Genomic DNA, 20,508 nt, shown 5'->3' with positions numbered 1-20,508 from the left:
CTAGGTATTTTATTCTCTTTGAAGCAATTGTGAATGGAAGTTCATTCCTGATTTGGCTCTCTGTTTGTCTGTTACTGGTGTATAAGAATGCTTGTGATTTTTGCACATTAATTTTGTATCCTGAGACTTTGCTGAAGTTGCTTATCAGATTAAGGAGATTTTGGGCTGAGACAATGGGGTTTTCTAAATATACAATCATGTCATCTGCAAAGAGGGACAATTTGACTTCTTCTTTTCCTAACTGAATCCCCTTGATTTCTTTCTCTTGCCTGATTGCCCTAGCCAGAACTTCCAACACTCTGTGGAATAGGAGTGGTGAGAGAGGGCATCCCTGTCTTGTGCCAGTTTTCAAAGGGAATTTTTCCAGTTTTTGCCCATTCAGTATGATATTGGCTGTGGGTTTGTCATAAATAGCTCTTATTATTTTGAGGTACGTTCCATCAATACCGAATTTATTGAGAGTTTTTAGCACGAAGGGCTGTTGAATTTTGTCAAAAGCCTTTTCTGCATCTATTGAGATAATGATGTGGTTCTTGTCTTTGGTTCTGTTTATATGCTGGATTATGTTTATTGATTTGCAAAAGTTGAACCAGCCTTGCATCCCAGGGATGAAGCCCACTTGATCATGGTGGATAAGCTTGTTGATGTGTTGCTGAATCCGGTTTGCCAGTATTTTATTGAGGATTTTTGTATCGATGTTCATCAGGGATATTGGTCTAAAATTCTCTTTTTTTGTTGTGTCTCTGCCAGTCTTTGGTATCAGGATGATGTTGGCCTCATAAAATGAGTTAGGGAGGATTCCCTCTTTTTCTATTGTTTGGAATAGTTTCAGAAGGAATGGTACCAGCTCCTCCTTGTACCTCTGGTAGAATTCAGCTGTGAATCCATCTGGTCCTGGACTTTTTTTGGTTGGTAGGCTATTAATTATTGCCTCAATTTCAGAGCCTGCTATTGGTCTATTCAGGGATTCAACTTCTTCCTGGTTTAGTCTTGGAAGAGTATATGTGTCCAGGAAATTATCCATTTCTTCTACATTTTCCAGTTTATTTGCATAGAGGTGTTTATAGTATTCTCTGATGGTATTTTGTATTTCTGTGGGGTCGGTGGTGATATTCCTTTTTTCATTTTTAATTGCATCTATTTGATTCTTCTCTCTTTTCTTCTTTAGTAGTCTTGCTAGCGGTCTGTCAATTTTGTTGATCTTTTCAAGAAACCAACTCCTGGATTCATTGGTTTTTTGGAGGGTTTTTTGTGTCTCTATCTCCTTCAGTTCTGCTCTGATCTTAGTTATTTCTTGCCTTCTCCTAGCTTTTGAATGTGTTTGCTCTTGCTTCTCTAGTTCTTTTAATTGTGATGTTAGAGTGTCAATTTTAGATCTTTCCTGCTTTCTCTTGTGGGCATTTAGTGCTATAAATTTCCCTCTACACACTGCTTTAAATGTGTCCCAGAGATTTTGGTATGTTGTATCTTTTTTCTCATTGGTTTCAAAGAACATCTTTATTTCTGCCTTCATTTCGTTATGTATCTGGTAGTGATTCAGGTGCAGGTTGTTCAATTTCCATGTAGTTGAGTGGTTTTGATTGAGTTTCTTAGTCCTGAGTTCTAGTATGATTGCACTGTGGTCTGAGAGACAGTTTGTTACAATTTCTGTTCTTGCACATTTGCTGAGGAGTGCTTTACTTCCAATTATGTGGTCTATTTTGGAGTAAGTGTGATGTGGTGCTGAGAAGAATGTATATTCTGTTGATTTGGGGTGGAGAGTTCTATAGATGTCTATTAGGTCTGCTTGCTGCAGAGATGAGCTCAATTCCTGGATATCCTTGTTAACTTTCTGTCTCATTGATCTGTCTAATATTGACAGTGGAGTGTTGAAGTCTCCCATTATTATTGTATGGGAGTCTAAGTCTCTTTGTAAGTCTCTAAGGACTAGCTTTATGAATCTGGGTGCTCCTGTATTGGGTGCATATATATTTAGGATAGTTAGCTCTTCCTGTTGAATTGATCCCTTTACCATTATGTAATGGTCTTCTTTGTCTCTTTTGATCTTTGATGGTTTAAAGTCTGTTTTATCAGAGACTAGTATTGCAACTCCTGCTTTTTTTTGTTCTCCATTTGCTTGGTAGATCTTCCTCCATCCCTTTATTTTGAGCCTATGTATGTCTCTGCATGTGAGATGGGTCTCCTGAATACAGCAGACTGATGGATCTTTACTCGTTATCCAGTTTGCCAGTCTGTGTCTTTTAATTGGAGCATTTAGTCCATTTACATTTAAGGTTAATATTGTTATGTGTGAACTTGATCCTGCCTTTATGGTATTAACTGATTATTTTGCGCGTTAATTGATGCAGTTTCTTCCTAGCCTTGATGGTCTGTACATTTTGGCATGTTTTTGCAATGGCTGGTACCAGTTGTTCCTTTCCATGTTTAGTGCTTCCTTTAGGGTCTCTTGTAAGACAGACCTAATGGTGACAAAATCTCTAAGCATTTGCTTATCTGTAAAGGATTTTATTTCTCCTTCACTTATGAAATTAGTTTGGCTGGATATGCAATTCTGGGTTTAAAATTCTTTTCTTTAAGAATGTTGAATATTGGCCCCCACTCTCTTGTGGCTTGTAGAGTTTCTGCCGAGAGATCTGCTGTTAGTCTGATGGGCTTGCCTTTGTGGGTAACCCGACCTTTCTCTCTGGCTGCCCTTAAGATTTTTCCCTTCATTTCAACTTTGGTGAATCTGGCAATTATGTGTCTTGGAGTTGCTCTTCTCGAGGAGTATCTTTGTGGTGTTCTCTGTATTTCCTGGATTTGAATGTTGGCCTGCCCTACTAGGTTGGGGAAGTTCTCCTGGATGATATCCTGAAGAGTGTTTTCCAACTTGGTTCCATTTTCCCCCTCACTTTCAGGCACCCCAATCAGACGTAGATTTGGTCTTTTTACATAATCCCATACTTCTTGCAGGCTTTGTTCATTTCTTTTTCTTCTTTTTTCTTTTGGTTTCTCTTCTCGCTTCATTTCATTCATTTGATCCTCAATCACTGATACTCTTTCTTCCAGTTGATCGAGTCGGTTACTGAAGCTTGTGCATTTGTCACATATTTCTCGTGTCATGGTTTTCTTCTCTTTCATTTCGTTTATGACCTTCTCTGCATTAATTACTCTAGCCATCAATTCTTCCACTTTTTTTTTTTCTAGATTTTTAGTTTCTTTGCGCTGGGTACGTAATTCCTCCTTTAGCTCTGAGAAGTTTGATGGACTGAAGCCTTCTCTCATCTTGTCAAAGTCATTCTCCATCCAGCTTTGATCCGTTGCTGGTGATGAGCTGCGCTTCTTTGCCGGGGTAGATGCACTCTTATTTTTTGAATTTCCAGCTTTTCTGCCCTGCTTTTTCCCCATCTTTGTGGTTTTATCTGCCTCTGATCTTTGATGATGGTGACGTACTGATGGGGTTTTGGTGTAGGTGTCCTTCCTGTTTGATAGTTTTTCTTCTAACAGTCAGGACCCTCAGCTGTAGGTCTGTTGGAGATTGCTTGAGGTCCACTGCAGACCCTGTTTGCCTGGGTATCAGCAGCAGAGGCTGCAGAAGATAGAATATTTCTGAACAGCGAGTGTACCTGTCTGATTCTTGCTTTGGAATCTTCCTCTCAGGGGTGTACTCCACCCTGTGAGGTGTGGGGTGTCAGACTGCCCCTAGTGGGAGATGTCTCCCAGTTAGGCTACTCAGGGGTCAGGGACCCACTTGAGCAGGCAGTCTGTCCCTTCTCAGATCTCAACCTCCGTGTTGGGAGATCCACTGCTCTCTTCAAAGCTGTCAGACAGAGTCGTTTGCATCTGCAGAGGTTTCTGCTGCGTTTGTTATTGTTTACTGTGCCCTGTCACCAGAGGTGGAGTCTACAGAGACAGGCAGGTTTCCTTGAGCTACTGTAAGCTCCACCCAGTTGGAGCTTCCCAGTGGCTTTGTTTACCTACTTAAGCCTCAGTAATGGCGGGCGCCCCTCCCCCAGCCTCACTGCTGCCTTGCCGGTAGATCACAGACTGCTGTGCTAGCAATGAGGGATGCTCCGTGGGCATGGGACCCTCCCGGCCAGGTGTGGGATATAATCTCCTGGTGTGCCCGTTTTCTTAAAGCGCAGTATTGGGGTGGGAGTTACCCGATTTTCCAGGTGTTGTGTGTCTCAGTTCCCCTGGCTAGGAAAAGGCATTCCCTTCCCCTTGCGCTTCCCAGGTGAGGCGATGCCTCGCCCTGCTTCAGCTCTCGCTGGTCGGGCTGCAGCAGCTGACCAGCACCGATTGTCCGGTACTCCCTAGTGAGATGAACCCAGTACCTCAGTTGAAAATGCGGAAATCACCGGTCTTCTGTGTCGCTCGTGCTGGGAGTTGGAGACTTGAGCTGTTCCTATTCAGCCATCTTGCTCCGCCCCCTCGCCTTTTTTTTTTATTCTATACAATCATTTGTTGTACAGATTATTTCATCACCTAGGTGTTAAGCCTAGTACACATTACTTATTTTTTCTTATCCTCTCCTGCCTCACAGCCTCCAACCTCAGGTAGGTCCCAGTGTCTGTTGTTCTCCTCTTTGTGTCCATGTGTTCTTATCATTTAGTTCCCACTTATAAGTGAGAACGTGTGGTATTTGGTTTTCTGTTTCTGTGTTAGTTTGCTAAGGATAATGGTCTCCAGCTCCATCCATGTTCCTGCAAAGGACATAATGTCATTCTTTTATATGGCTGCATAGTATTCCATGGTGCATACATACTACAATTTCTTTATCCAGTCTTCTATTCAGGGACATTTAGGTTGATTCCATGTCTTTGCTATTGTGACTAGTGCTGCAGTGAACATATACATACACACGTCTTTATGGTAGAATGATTTATATTCCTTTGAGTATATACCCAGTAACAGAATTTGTGGGTGGAATGACAGTTCTGTTTTTAGCTCTTTGAGGAATTGCCACACTGCTTTCTACAATGGGTGACCTAATTTACACTCCCATCAACAGTGTATAATTGTTGTTTTCTCTACAATCTCACCAGCACCTGTTATGTTTTATTATGTTTTTATTTATTTATTTTTTTTGAGACAGAGTCTCACTCTGTCACCTAGGCTGGAGTGCAATGGCATAATCTCGGCTCACTGCAATCTCCACTTCCCGAGTTCAAGCTATTCTCCCACCTCAACCTCATGAATAACTGGGATTATAGGCGTTTGCCATCACGCCCGGCTAATTTTTGTATTTTTTTGGTAGAGACCAGATTTCACCATGTTGGCCAGGCTGGTGTTGAACTCCTGACCTCTGGTGATTTGCCTGCCTTGGTCTCCCAAAGTGCTGGGATTACAGGTGTCAGCCACCATGCCTGGCCTGCCTTATGTTTTGATTTTTAAATAATAGCCATTCGAACTGTTGTGAGATGGTATTTCATTGTGGTTTTGAAATAAGATCTTCCTTATCAAATTTCAAGTAAATAATATAATAATTTCAAGTAAATAATATAATATTAACTATAGCCACCATACTGTACATTAACTCCTCAGAACTTGTTCATATTATAGATGAGCCACACTTGAAAGGTATTAGATAATTATCAGCAGGCCTTCCCACCACTATCAACTTTCAATATACCCTGCTACAAACCCTTTCTGGAATAATTCTTTACACATTGTAGCTTTCAATTATGACATGTCTTCCTTAAAATCTTCAGTGATTTAGAACGCCTTCAGAATAACATCTAGACTTCTTGGCCTGATATTTAAGGCTCTCTATAGTCTGGGTGCAATTTACCTTTCCAAGTTTCTCTCTCACTGCTCTCTTTTGTACACTGTATAGTTAGAAGAAACAACTATTTCAGTATACCAGTGACATGTGCCATAAGCTTACCCACCTGGCTGTCTTTTTTCACTGTCTTTTTTCTTCTTGAATGGCCTTTCCTCTTTCCTGAAATGCCCTTTCCTCCTTCTTTGCATATACAAAAACTACTCATCATTCAGCTCAAATTACACTTTCTTGACTAAGTCTTCCCTCAGCCTCTATCTGAAGTAATTTCTATCTTTGATGAACTTCTAGAGGAACTTAAATCAATCTTGCAAATCAATGATTTGTATAAATATCTTATCTCCCAGACTATCTGGTTGATATATAAAAAAGCAGCCCACACAGGGCCTAGCACATACGTACCTTGCCCATAAGTGCTCAGTAAGTGTTGAGTGAATACTAAATTAATGATAGGGCAAGTTTAACATTTGAAAGTATTATTTGTCATTTAAAACCATTTGGAGTTATCTTCTCATTCCAATATAAATTAAAATCTTTCCAATGTCAGAGTCCGAAGTTGCTGTGTAAGTAAAGTTGCTTCCCAATATATCAAGGAAAGTACTAAGTCACAAGGCTAACCATAATGTTAAAAAGCACAGATAATGTCAGTTGTGGTGGCACATGCCTGTAATCCCGGCTACTCAAGAGGCTGAGGCGGGAGGATTGCTTGAGCTCAGGAGTTCAAGATAAGCCTGGGCAAAACAGTGAGACCTTGTATCTAAAAAATAAAAAATTCCCACCCATATCATTGATATAGACTAATCATTTTTCCATTACATGTTATAATTAAATTTGAAATTCTCACATCTTTGAAAGATGCTAAATAAAACTGATAAATAACTATAAAAATATACAAAGAAGCAGATGGTCTCTAGTCTCATTAATAACGTCCCAGTCCTTGCAGACCAAAATAAACTTTTCTAAAAATTTAAATATTTAGATTCAGTTGTCTATTTATAATGAAGTCAACAATTTGTATTAAGCCATAAAAAGAAGATTGTAAAACTTTCAAGCAAGTGGTGAATCCTGGAGTGGTAGAGATCATTTAATACAAGCCACTGTTTTCACAGATTATGGCTTTACTTGGCTGAAACAGCATTTATTTTTTATTTTTTAGAATTTACTGTGATCCCCCAATAATGTTACCCTCCACTAGATGAATACAGAGAGTTTCTTTGGAAATCTAAGATATTTTAGACCTCATCCCTGCCTTCAAGCAGCTCATATTCTAGTGGGGGATAGGAATGATAATTTAGAAGTGTGAAGAGGTTACAATACAGCATTGTAAAAGCCGTCTTAGCAGAAAACAAATGGGTTAATAAAAGCTAGCAACAAACATAAATAGAACTGATTTTATTTTCGTGAGAATAATGAAGTAAGTTACTTTGTTAAGATAATTGCAAGTTGAAAAAGCAAAGTTCATTGGAAAATTCAGGTATACCTCTTTCTGGCACTGGAGTACCTTCACAAATATTCCTTCTTATGGTGATCAATGCTTTTTATGGTGTAATATCAGAGGAAGCCCACGCTGAAATCATAAGATTGAAAAGGAAGTTAACAACTGTAGAAGCAGTCCGGAAGGGTCATGAGAACTTAGCAGCCTTATTTATAGATCCAGAGTGTGTAATGGGGCATCAAAGCTTTACTGACAGATCTAGGGCTAGTCACTGAATTCTGTGTCTCCTTCTTTTTTCTCCATCTGTTTTTACATTCCCAGGGGGAAACTTGGAATACAGACAAGGGCTGGTCACAGATATTTGCTGCTGTGTGGTTGTAGCTTCTCTATCTAAAATGAACACACTATTATAAAATATTCCTCTCTCTATGAAACCAGGGTATTTCCTCTATCTTCTCTTCTAAACACTTGGTTATAAAGTTAAGAGGGGAAGTAATTTGGAACTTTACATCCAGGGATCTGGATTGCTACGAATAGGTGTTAGAACATTAAAAATATCAAGTGTATCTGTCTGGGATGGCTTAGAAATAGTTTTCCTTAAAGGACGAATGGCTTAAAGAACCTTGCACTCTTCTCCTTATAAACTATAATAGCATGTAATGCTTATATCACTAATTTGGCATATATTATATACTTTTGGAGATCAACTTTTTATATAGTTAACTTTTCATAAGCATATATCACTTCTCTTCAATTAAATTATACTCAATAATCTAAGAAAGTATAACAAATCTCCAAGAAATGAGCAGAGATGGGCTTTCTTGAAGGAGGAGCAACCTGAATGCTTTTCTTCTAAGTTTTTCTTGTCCTATGGCAACTTTAATTACTGCCTGCAAGACCTCCAGAGCCTAGCTACTATTCCTTTATCCGTGGTCCAAGTGCTAACAAAATAAACACTTTCCTTCAGTTTGTTTGTTTATTTATTTATTTGAGACAGAGTCTCACTCTGCCCAGGCTGGAGTGACTAGAGTGCAGTGGCATGATCTCTGCTCACTCTAACGTTTGCCTCCCGGATTCAAGCAATTCTCCTGCCTCAGCCTCCTGAGTAGCTGGGATTGCAGGCATGCACCACCACACCCAGCTAATTTTTGTATTTTTAGTAGAGATGGGGTTTCACCATGTTGGCCAGGCTGGTCTCAAACTCCCGACCTCAGGTAATCTGCTCGCCTTAGCCTCCCAAAGTTCTGGGACTACAGGCATGAGCAACCACATCCGGCCCCTTCAGTTTATTCTTAATCAGTAGAAATAGGCTGGAACTTTCTAAAGGAACTCTACTAAAAAAAAGAAAATCAAAAGGAAAATAAAAGAAATGCAAAAATGAAAAATATAGTCTAGTTTTAAAAGTAGAAACCTGAACCTACTACTGCAATATTGCCATTTGAACCCACCTTGTAGTCAGATAATCATTTCTTAGATCTTCTCCACTTTCTTCTCCGTCTTCAAATTGTTCCTTCTTCTCTAGGTAAGAAGTTGACATATGTAACCTTCTACACTCTGGGTAAAGTGTGTGTTGCTGGTGCAAAATTACTCAGAGTTGCCTTTTATATTTTGTCAATCAGGCAATAAACATATTTTTAAAGTTTGTTTAGCTTGTCCTGGGTCTCCGTACATCAATAAAAATCTAGTGACTGAATGTTGAATGTATAAAAATCCTTTCTGACCCTGAAATTACATGATTCTACTCATCTGTGAAGAAAATTAACTTGGTTCTGTCCTGGTTTTGTGTTTAGACAAAGCTTTTTTTTTTTCCCTAGTGTGGGACAAGAAAGAAAGTTTATGAATTTCTAAGACCCACCTATGAGAAGGTTAATATTAACAGCTTAATGCACTATCTGGTTATCCATTTCCATAGTGGCTGTGCAATTACAATTTAGTCCAATCTTTACATACACAAGTGAGTAAATGTCACATTGTCTGGGCAACAATGTAGTATTTTTCAAGTTCGGGATTCCGAAGGGTCTTCTATGGTTCCTTTATGAATTAGCCTTGCACATAGTAGGCACTCAATACTTTCACTCCTTCCTTCTCTTTCCTTTTCAGTTCCTTGAGGACTCTTGTCTCTGACAGGAGCTCTGCCAATATTGGGCTCTACCATTGTTATCTGGGTGATAGGGAGGATAAAGGTGAGTTAATGAAGTCAAATGTGGTTGTATGATTTTGATTTTAATTGTTTAATTCAAGAGCTACTCAGATCTTTTATTCAGCTCATGTTAAGACCAATTCAGTTCAGGTTAACAAATATTTAAGGAGCCCCTATTCTTATAAGGAAGAGGATACGTTTTCTGCATCAGCCCTTAGCATCTATTGAACCTATAACCTGGTCAAGCTCTAGTGTACAAGGTAAATAAGAGAGCCCAGAGGTTTTCTAAGAATATCAGACCCCAGGTTAGTTGTGTAATCCTAGTGCTTCGGGAGGGTGAGATGGGAGGATTGCTTGAGGTCAGAAGTTCGAGACAAGCATGGGCAACACAACAAGACCACTCCTCTACAAAAAATAAAAAATTGTTGCTGAATAGGATTTCATTATATAGATATACAAATTGTTTATACACTTACTCATTGATGGACATATCAGTTGCTTTCAGGTTTTGACTATTACAAATAAAACTGCCACAAACATTTATGTGCAAGTCTCTATATGGGCATGTTTTCACTTTTCTTGGGTAGCTGGATTATAAGGTAGGTGTATGTTAAACTTTTTAAAAAACTGACAAACTGCTTTTTAAGGTGGGTAATGTGGGTATACTACTTGATATCCCCTCCATATCTCCATATGGTACCACTTGGTATGGTCAGTTTTTAAATTATATCCATCTAATACATGTGTTGTGATATCTCATTTTGATTTTGATTTGCATTTTTCTAATGATGAATGATATTGAGCACCTTTTCATGTGCTTATTTGCCATACATATATTTCCCTTGGTGAAATGTTTATTCAAATATTTCACACATTTTTCATTAGGATGTTTATTTTCTTATTATTGTGTATGAGAGTTCTTTATATGTTCTGGACACAATACCTATATCAAATAAATGCTTTGCAAATATTTGCTACTATTTTATGGGTTGCGTTTTTACTCTCTTAACAGTGCCTTCCAAACAACAGAAGTTTTCATTGTGATGACATCCAATTTATCAAGTTTTCTTTTATAGATTGTGATTTTGGTGCCATAGCTAAGAAAATTTTTCTTTACTCAAAGTCATGAGGAAGTGCTGATACATGCTACAACATGGATCAACTCAAGAATATTTGCTAAATGGAAAAGCTATATGCAAAAGACCACATTTTGCTTATTCCATTTATCTGAAATATCCCAAAAAGACAAACCTATAGAGATAGGTGATAGCTGCCTGAATCGACACGTGGGAGCAGGGAGTGATTGCAACTGGACACAAAGGATCTTCTGGGGGGTGGTGAAAGTGTTCTAAAACTGCATTGTGGTGATGACTGCACACTTCTGGAAATTTACTATAAATAATTGAATTGTACACTTACAATAGGTGAATTTTATGATGTATAAATTATACCTTGAGTTTTCGCTAAAAATGAAGAAATTATTGAAACAGTCAACAATGTGGATGAATCTCAAAACAATTATACTGAGTGAAAGAAGCCAGACAAAAAAGAATCCATACTGTGTGATTCCATTTATATAAAATTCTAGATAAACTAGTGCATAGTGATGAAGAGTAAATCAGCAGATCCCTGGGAATAGGAACAGGGTAGGAAGGGGAGAGCCCATAATTAGAGACAGGAGGTAGAAATTACAAAGGGGACACTTTGGGGTGATGGATATATTCACTATGTTGATTATGATGATGGTTTCATAAGTATATACATGTGTGAAAACTCATCAAATTGTGCACTTTAAATGTGTGCAGATTACTGCATGTCAATTCTACCTCAGTACAGCTGTTTTTAAGGGACATGATGGTAAGATAATTTTAAAAAATTAGTTCTCTCAGAAAAAAACAAAGAACAAAAATAATATGATAAAATAATTAGCCAAGTATGGTGGCATAGTGCCTGTAGTCCTAGCTACTCAGAAGGCTCAGGGGGGAGAATTGCTTGAGCCCATGAGGTCAAGGCTGCAGTGAGTCATAATTGTACCAGTGCACCCCAGCCTGGTGACAGACCAAGAGCCTGTCGCTTAAAAAAAAAAAAAAAAAAAAAAGGTGCCAACACATATACCATACAATTATATTGTTGCTGCAATAGAATTGTATGAACAAGAATCAATTATATACTCTTGTGTTAAGTGAGGTCCAGGAACAGCTAGTGATCCAAAAGTGTCCCCAGGTAGTCCCCAGACTGGTATCTTCTACTAAATGAAATTGTAATAATACTTCTTTTTTGTTTCTAGTGAAATAGTAAGCTATTATTGATCCTTTTAACCCAATTTTACATTTCTCTCCTTTGAAATGCTACAGTATTTTGTCTGTACCTTTCTTGGTAATTCCATTCATTGCTTCTCTGTGGTCATTCAATTTATGTTTTTAATTTTTTTATTTTTCATTTCTGTGGGGACATAGTAGCTGTATATACTTTTAGGGTACATGAAATGTTTTGATACAAGCATGCAATGCATAAAAATCATATCATGAAGAATAGGGTATCTTTCCCCTCAAGCGTTTGTCCTTTGTGTTACAAAAAATCCAATTTTACTCTTTTTGGTTATTTAATATGTACAAATAAGTTGTTATTCACTATAGTCACTCTGTTGTTCTGTCAAATACTGTGTCTTATTCATTCTCTCTAATTAATGTTTTTGTATCCATTAACCATCCCCACCTCCTCCCACTACCCTTCCAAACCTCTGGTAACCACCCTTCAACTGTCTATATCCATGAATTAAATTGTTTTGGTTTTTATATCCCACAAATAAGTGAGAATATGCAATGTTTATCTTTTTTTAAATTATTCTTTAAATTCTAGGGTACATGTGCACAACGTGCAGGTTTGTTACATAGGTATACATGTGCCATGTTGGTTCGCTGCACCCATCAACTCGTCATTTACATTAGGTATTTCTCCTAATGCTATCCCTCCCCCAGCTCCCCACCTCCTGACAAGCCCTGGTGTGTGATGTTCCCCACCCTGTGTCCAAGTGTTCTCATTGTTCAATTCCCACCTACAAGGGAGAACATGTGGTGTTTGGTTTTCTGTCCTTGTGATAGTTTGCTGAGAATGATGGTTTCTGGCTTCATTCATGTCCCTGCAAAGGACATGAACTCATCCTTTTTCATGGCTGCATAATATTCCATGGTGTATATGCGCCACATTTTCTTCATCCAGTCTATCATTGATGGACATATGGGTTGGTTCCAAGTCTTTGCTATTGTGAATATTGCCACAATAAACATATTTGTGCATGGGTCTTTATAGTAGCATGATTTATAATCTTTGGGTATATACCCAGTAATGAGATTGCTGGGTCAAATGGTATTTCTAGTTCCAGATCCTTGAGAAATCACCACACCATCTTCCACAATGGTTGAACTAATGGACACTCCCACCAACAGTGTAAAAGTGTTCCTATTTCTCCACATCCTCTTCAGCATCTATTGTTTCCTGATTTTTTAATGATAACCATTCTAACTGGCATTAGATGGTATCTCATTGTGGTTTTGATTTGCATTTCTCTGATGACCAGTGATGATAAGCATTTTTTCATGTGTCTGTTGGCTGCATACATGCCTTCTTTTGAGAAGTGTCTGTTCATACCCTTTCCCACTTTTTAATGGGGCTGTTTGTTCTTGTAAATTTGTTTAAGTTATTTGTAGATTCTGGATATTAGCCCTTTGTCAGATGGGTAGATTGCAAAAATTTTCTCCCATTCTGTAGGTTGCCTGTTCACTCCAATGATAGTTTCTTTTGCTGTGCAGAAGCTCTTTAGTTTAATTAGATCCCATTTGTCAGTTTTGGCTTTTGTTGCCATTGTTATTGGTGTTTTAGTCATGAAGTCTTTGCCAATGCCTATGTCCTGAATGATATTGCCTAGGCTTTTCTGTAGGGTTTTTATGGTTTTAGGCCTGACATTTAAGTCTTTTATCCATCTTGAATTAGTTTTTGTATAAGATGTAAGGAAGGGATCCAGTTTCAGCTTTCTACACATGGCTAGCCAGTTTTCTCAGCACCATTTATTAAATAGGGAATCCTTTCCCCATTTCTTGTTTTTGTCAGATTTGTCAAAGGTCAGATGGTTGTAGATGTGTGGTATTATTTCTGAGGCCTCTCTTCTGTTCCATTGGTCTATATCTCTGTTTTGGTACCAGTACCATGCTGTTTTGGTTACTATAGCCTTGTAGTATAACTTGAAGTCAGGAAGCACATTGCCTCCAGCTTTGTTCTTTTGGCTTAGGATTGTCTTGGCTATGTGGGCTCTTTTTTGGTTCCATATGAACTTTAAAGTAGCTTTTTTCCAATTCTGTGAAGAAGGTCATTAGTAGCTTGATGGTGATGGCATTGAATCTATAAATTACCTTGGGCAGTATGGCCAATTTCATGATATTGATTCTTCCTATCCAAGAGCATGGAATGTTCTTCCATTTGTTTGTGTCCTCTTTTGTTTCATTGAGTAGTGGTTTGTAGTTCTCCTTGAGGAGGTTCTTCACATCCCTTGTAAGTTGGACTCCTAGGTATTTTATTCTCTTTGAAGCAATTGTGAATGGGAGTTCACTCATGATTTGACTCTCTGTTTGTGTGTTATTGGTGTATAGGAATGCTTGTGATTTTTGCACATTGATTTTGTACCCTGAGACTTTGCTGAAGTTGCTTGTCAACTAAAGGATATTTTGGACTGAAATGATGGGGTTTTCTAAATATACAATCATGTCATCTGCAAACACAGACAATTTAACTTCTTCTTTTCCTAATTGAATACCCTATGTTTCTTTCTCTTGCCTGATTTCCCAGGCCAGAACTTCCAACACCGTGTTGAATAGGAGTGGTGAGAGAGGGCATCCTTGTCTTCTGTCAGTTTTCAAAGGGAGAGCTTCCCATTTTTGCCCATTCAATATGATATTGGCTGTGGGTTTGTCATAAATCGTTCTTACTATTTTGAGATATGTTCCATCAATACCAGTTTATTGAGAGTTTTTAGCATGAAGGGCTGTTGAATTCTGTTGAAGGCCTTTTCTGCACCTATTGAGATAATCATGTGGTTTTAGTCATTGGTTCTGTTTATGTGATGGGTTATGTCTATTGATGTGCATATGTTGAACCAGCCTTACATCCGAGGGATGAAGCCCACTTGATCATGGTGGATAAGCTTTTTGATGTGCTGCTGGATTCGGTTTGCCAGTATGTTATTGAGGATTTTTGCATTGATGTTCATCAGGCATATTGGTCTAAAATTCTCTTTTTTTGTTGTGTCTCTGCCAGACTTTGGTATCAGGATGGTGCTGGCCTCATACAATGAGTTAGGGAGGATTCCCTCTTTTTCTGTTGATTGGAGTAGTTTCAGAACGAATGGTACCAGCTCCTCTTTGTGTCTCTGGCAGAATTCAGTTGTGAATCCATCTGGTCCCGGACTTTTTGTGGTTGGTAGGCTGTTAATTATTGCTTCAATTTCTGAGCCTGTTATTTGTCTATTTAGAGATTCAACTTCTTCCTGGTTTAGTCTTGGGAGAGTGTATGTGTCCAGGAATTTATCCATTTCTTCTATATTTTCCAGCTTATTTGCATAGAGGTGTTTATAATGTTGTGTGATGGTAGTTTGTATTGCTGTGGGATCGGTGGTGATATCCCCTTTGTCATTTTTTTTATTGCGTCTATTTGATTCTTTTCTCTTTTCTTCTTTATATGTCTTGCTAGTGGTCTATCAATTTTGTTGATCTTAAAAAAAACAGCTCCTGGAGTCATTGATTTTTTGAAAGGTTTTTTTGTGTCTCTATCTCCCTTATTTCTGCTCTGATCTTAGTTATTTCTTGTCTTCTGCTAGCGTTGAATTTGTTTGCTGTTGCTTCTCTAGTTCTTTTAATTGTTTTGTTAGGGTGCTGAATTTAGATCTTTCCTGCTTTACCGTGTGAACATTTAGTGCTATGAATTTCCCTCTACACACTGCTTTAAATGTGTCCCAGAGATTCTGGTACGTTTTGTCTTTGTTCTCATTGGTTTCAAAGAACATCTTTATTTCTGCCTTCATTTTGTTATTTATGCAGCAGTCATTCAGGAGCAGATTGTTCAGTTTCCATGTAGTTTTGCGGTTTTGAGTGAGTTTCTTAATCCTGAGTTCTAATTTGATTGCACTGTGGCCTGAGAGACAATTTGTTGTGACTTCTGTTCCTTTACATTTGCTGAGGAGTGCTTTATTTCCAATTATGTGGTCAATTTTAGAATAAGTGCGATGTGATGCTGAGAAGAATGTATATTCTGTTGATTTGGGTGGAGAGTTCTGTAGATGTCTATTAGGTTCGCTTGGTGCAGAGCTGAGTTCAAGTCCTGGATATCCTTGTTAACCTTCTGTCTTGTTGATCTGTCTAGTATTGACAGCGGGGTGTTACAGTCTCCCATTATTATTGTGTGGGAGTCTAAGTCTCTTCGTAGGTCTCTAAGGACTTGCTTTATGAATCTGGCCGCTCCTGTATTGCAGGCATATATATTTAGGATAGTTAGCGCTTCTTGTTGAATCGATCCCTTTACCATTATGTAATGGCCTTCTTTGTCTCTTTTGATATTTATTGGTTTAAAGTCTGTTTTATCACTTGAAGTATAATTTAAAAAAGAAAATAAAAATAAATAAAAAAGAAATTAAAAATTAACCAAGACATCACATACACAAAAATAAAGTCTGTTTTATGAGAAAGTAGGATTGCAACTTCTGCTTTTTTTTTCTTTCTTTTTGCTTGGTAAGTATTCCTCCTTCCCTTTATTTTGAGCGTATATGTGTCTTTGCATGTGAGATGGGTCTCCTGAATACAGTACACTGATGAGTCTTGACTCTATCCAATTTTCCAGTCTGTGTCTTGTAATTGGGGGTACTTAGCCCATTTACATTTAAGGTTAATATTGTTATGTGTGAATTTGATCCTGTCATTATGATGCTAACTGGTTATTGTGGCCAGTACTTGATGCAGTTTCTTTATAGCATCAATGGTCCTTACAATTTGGCATGCTTTCACAGTGGCTGGTACCCATTGTTTCTTTCCATGTTTAGTGCTTCCTTCAGGAGCTCTTCTAAGGCAGGCCTAGTGGTGACAAAATCTCTCAGTATTTGCTTTTCTGTAAAGGATTTTATTTCTCGTTCACTTATGAAGCTTCATTTGGCTGAATATGAAATTCTTGATTGAAAATTCTTTGAGAATGTTGAATATTGGTCCCCACTCTCTTCTGGCTTGTAGGGGTTCTGCTGAGATCCGCTGTTAGTCTGAGGCTTCCCTTTGTGGTTAACCCGACCTTTCTCTCTGTCTGCCCTTAACATATTTTCTTTCATTTCAACCTTGGTGAATCTGACAATTATGTGTCTTGGGGTTGCTCTTCTTGAGGAGTATCTTTGTGGTGTTCTCTGCATTTCCTGAATTTGAATGTTGGCCTGCCTTGCTAGGTTGGGGAAGTTCTCCTGGATAATATCCTTAAGAGTGTATTCCAACTTGGTTCCATTCTCCCTGTCACTTTCAGGTACACGAATCAAACGTAGATTAGGTTTTTTCACATAGTCCCATATTTCTTGGAGGCTTTGTACATTTCTTTTTACTCTTTTTTCTCTTTGTACATTTCTTTTTACTCTTTTTTCTCTTAACTGCAATTAACTTGTCTTCTCACTTTATTTCATTAATTTGATCTTCAATCCCTTATATCATTTCTCTCACTTGATTGAATTGGCTATTGAAGCTTGTGCGTGCATCACGAAGTTCTCATGCCAGGGTTTTCAGCTCCATCAGGTCATTTAAGTTCTTTTCTACACTATTTATTCTAGTTATCCATTCATCTAACAGTTTTTCAAGGTTTTTAGCTTCCTTGTGATGGGTTAGATCATGCTCCTTTAGCTCGGAGAAGTTTGTTATTACTGACCTTCTGAAGCCTACTTTTGTCAACTCGTCAAACTCATTCCCGTCCAGCTTTGTTCAATTGCTGGCAAGGAGCTGCCTTCCTTTGGAGGAGAACAGCCCCTCTGGTTTTTAGAATTTTCAGCTTTTCTGCTCTGGTTTCTCCCCATCTTTGTGGTTGTATCTACCTTTGGTCTTTTCTTTTTTATTTTACTTTAAGTTCTAGGGTACATGTGCACAATGTGCAGGTTTGTCACATATGTATACATGTGCCATGTTGGTGTGCTGCACCCATTAACTCATCATTTATGTTAAGTATATCTCCGAATGCTATCCCTCCCCCCTACCCCCACCCATGACAGACCCTGGTGTGTGATATTCCCCTTCCTGTGTCCAAGTGTTCTCATTTTTCAATTCCCACCTATGAGTGAGAACATGTGTTGTTTGGTTTTCTCTCCTTGCGATAGTTCGCTGAGAATGATGGTTTCCAGCTGCATCCATGTCCCTACAAAGGACATGAACTTATCCTTTTTTATGACTGCATAATATTCCATGGTGTATATGTGCCACATTTTCTTAATCCAGTCTGTCATTGATGTACATTTGGGTTGGTTCCAAGTCTTTGCTGTTGTGCATAGTGCTGCAATAAACATACGTGTTCGTGTGTCTTTTTTTTTTTTTTGAGACGGAGTCTCGCTCTGTCGCCCAGGCTGGAGTGTAGTGGCCGGATCTCAGCTCACTGCAAGCTCTGCCTCCCGGGTTTATGCCATTCTCCTGCCTCAGCCTCCTGAAGAGCTGGGACTACAGGCGCCTGCCACCTCGCCCGGCTAGATTTTTGTATTTTTTAGTAGAGACGGGGTTTCACTGTGTTAGCCAGGATGATCTTGATCTCCTGACCTCGTGATCTGCCCGTCTCGGCCTCCCAAAGTGCTGGGCTTACAGGCTTGAGCCACTGCGCCCAGCCATTCGTGTGTCTTTATAGCAGCGTGATTTATAATCCTTTGGGTATATACCCAGCAATGAGATGACTGGGTCAAATGGTATTTCTAGTTCTAGATCCTTGAGGAATGGTCACACTGTCTTCCACAGTGTTTGAACTAGTTTACAGTCCCACCAACAGTGTAAAACTGTTCCTATTTCTCCACATCCTCTCCAGCACCTGTTGTTTCCTGACTTTTGAATGATCGCCATTCTAACTGGTGTGAGATGGTATCTCATTGTGGTTTTGATTTGCATTTCTCTGACGGCCAGTGATGACGAGCATTTTTTCATGTGTCTGTTGGCTGTATTCATGTCTTCTTTTGAGAAATGTCTGTTCATATCCTTTGCCTACTTTTTGATGGGGTTGTTTTTTTCTTGTAAATTTGTTTGAGTTCTTCGTAGGTTCTGGATATTAGCCCTTTGTCAGATGGGTAGATTGCAAAAATTTTCTCCCATTCTGTAGGTTGCCTGTTCACTCTGATGGTAGTTTCTTTTGCTGTGCAGAAGCTCTTTAGTTTAATTAGATCCCATTCGTCAATTTTGGCTTTTGCTGCCGTTGCTTTTGGTGTTTTAGACATGAAGTCCTTGCCCATGCCTATGCTCTGAATGTTATTTTCTAGGTTTTCTTCTAGGGGTTTTATGGTTTTCCGTCTAAGATTTAAGTCTCTAATCCATGTTGAATTAATTTTTGTATAAGGCGTAAGGAAAGGATCCAATTTCAGCTTTCTACATATGGTGAGCCAGTTTTCCCCAGCACCATTTATTAAATAGGGAATCCTTTCCCCATTTCTTGTTTTTCTGAGGTTTGTCAAAGATCAGATGGCTGTAGATGTGTGGAATTATTTCTGAGGGCTCCCTTCTGTTCCATTGGTCTATATCTCTGTTTTGGGACCAGTACCATGATGTTTTGGTTACTGTAGACTTGTAGTATAGTTTGAAGTCAGGTAGCGTGATGCCTCCAGCTTTGTTCTTTCGGCTTAGGATTGTCTTGGCAATGCAGGCTCTTTTTTGGTTCCATATGAACTTTAAAGTCGTTTTTTCCAATTCTGTGAAGAAAGTCTTTGGTAGCTTGATGGGGATGGCATTGAATCTATAAATTACCATGGGCAGTATGGCAATTTTCATGATATTGATTCTTCCTATCCATGAGCATGGTATGTCCTTCCATTTGTTTGTGTCCTCTTTTATTTCATTGAGCAGTGGTTTATAGTTCTCCTAAAGAGGTCCTTCACATCTCTTGTAATTTGGATTCCTAGGTATTTTATTCTCTTTGAAGCAATTGTAATGGGAGTTCACTCATGGTTTGGCTCTCTGTTTGTGTTTTATTGATGTATAGGAATGTTTGTGATTTTTACACATTGATTTTGTATCCTGAGACTTTACTGAAGCTGCTTATCAACTTAAGGAGATTTTGGGCTGAGATGATGGGGTTTCCTAAATATACAATCATGTCATCTGCAAATGGGGATAATTTGACTTCCTCTTTTCCTAATCAAATACCCTTTATTTCAATCACCTGCCTGATTGACCTGGCCAGAACTTCAAAAACTATGTTGAAGAGGAGTGATGAGAGAGGGTATCCTTGTCTTGTGCCATTTTTCAAAGGGAATCCTTCCAGTTTTTGCCCATTCAGTATGATATTGGCCCTGGGTTTATCATAAATACCTCTTATTATTTTGAGATACATTCCATCCATACCGAATTTATTGAGAGTTTTTAGCATAAAGGGTTGTGGAATTTTGTCAAAGACCTTTTCTGCATCTATTGAGATAATCATGTGGTTTTTGTCTTTGATTCTGTTTATATGCTGGATTACGTTTATTGATTTGCATATGTTGAACCAGCCTTGAATCCCAGGGGTGAAGCCCACTTGATCATGGTGGATAAGCTTTTTGATGTGCTGCTGGATCCGGTTTGTCAGTATTTTATTGAGGATTTTTGCATCGATGTTCATCAGGGATATTGGTCTAAAATTCTCTTTTTTTGTTGTGTCTCTGCCAGACTTTGGTATCAGGATGATATTGGCCTCATAAAATGAGTTAGGGAGGATTCCTTCTTTTTCTATTGATTGGAATAGTTTCAGAAGGAATGGTACCAGCTCCTTCTTGTACCTCTGGTAGAATTGGGCTGTGAATCCGTCTGGTCCTGGACCTTTTTTGGTTGGTAGGCTATTAATTATTGCCTCAATTTCAGAACCTGTTACTGGCCTATTCAGGGATTAAACTTTTTGCTGGTTTAGTTTTGGAATAGTATATCTTTCCAGGAATTTATGCATTTC

General features: G+C 38.6%; 1 protein-coding gene across 2 annotated transcripts in view; it reads right to left on the bottom strand.

Moving 5' to 3' along the window:
- The window catches only part of CYSLTR1 (cysteinyl leukotriene receptor 1), a 100,492-nt gene that overhangs the window by 17,727 nt on the left and 62,257 nt on the right, over positions 1-20,508 (bottom strand). The window contains exons 2-3 of one of the 2 annotated variants that reach the window (XM_073013555.1): positions 8,648-8,717; positions 7,245-7,331 (exon numbers count right to left, since the gene is read on the bottom strand). The gene's annotated coding sequence lies outside the window, so the exon portion shown is untranslated. The remainder of the gene's footprint in view (positions 1-7,244; positions 7,332-8,647; positions 8,718-20,508) is intronic. The other variant, XM_073013556.1, reaches the window with a different exon arrangement.

Source organism: Chlorocebus sabaeus, chromosome X, assembly GCF_047675955.1.
Source record: "Chlorocebus sabaeus isolate Y175 chromosome X, mChlSab1.0.hap1, whole genome shotgun sequence".
Lineage (NCBI taxonomy): Eukaryota > Metazoa > Chordata > Mammalia > Primates > Cercopithecidae > Chlorocebus > Chlorocebus sabaeus.
The sequence above is the reverse complement of the archived record's forward strand: the minus strand, read 5'-3'. Positions and strand labels throughout refer to the sequence as shown.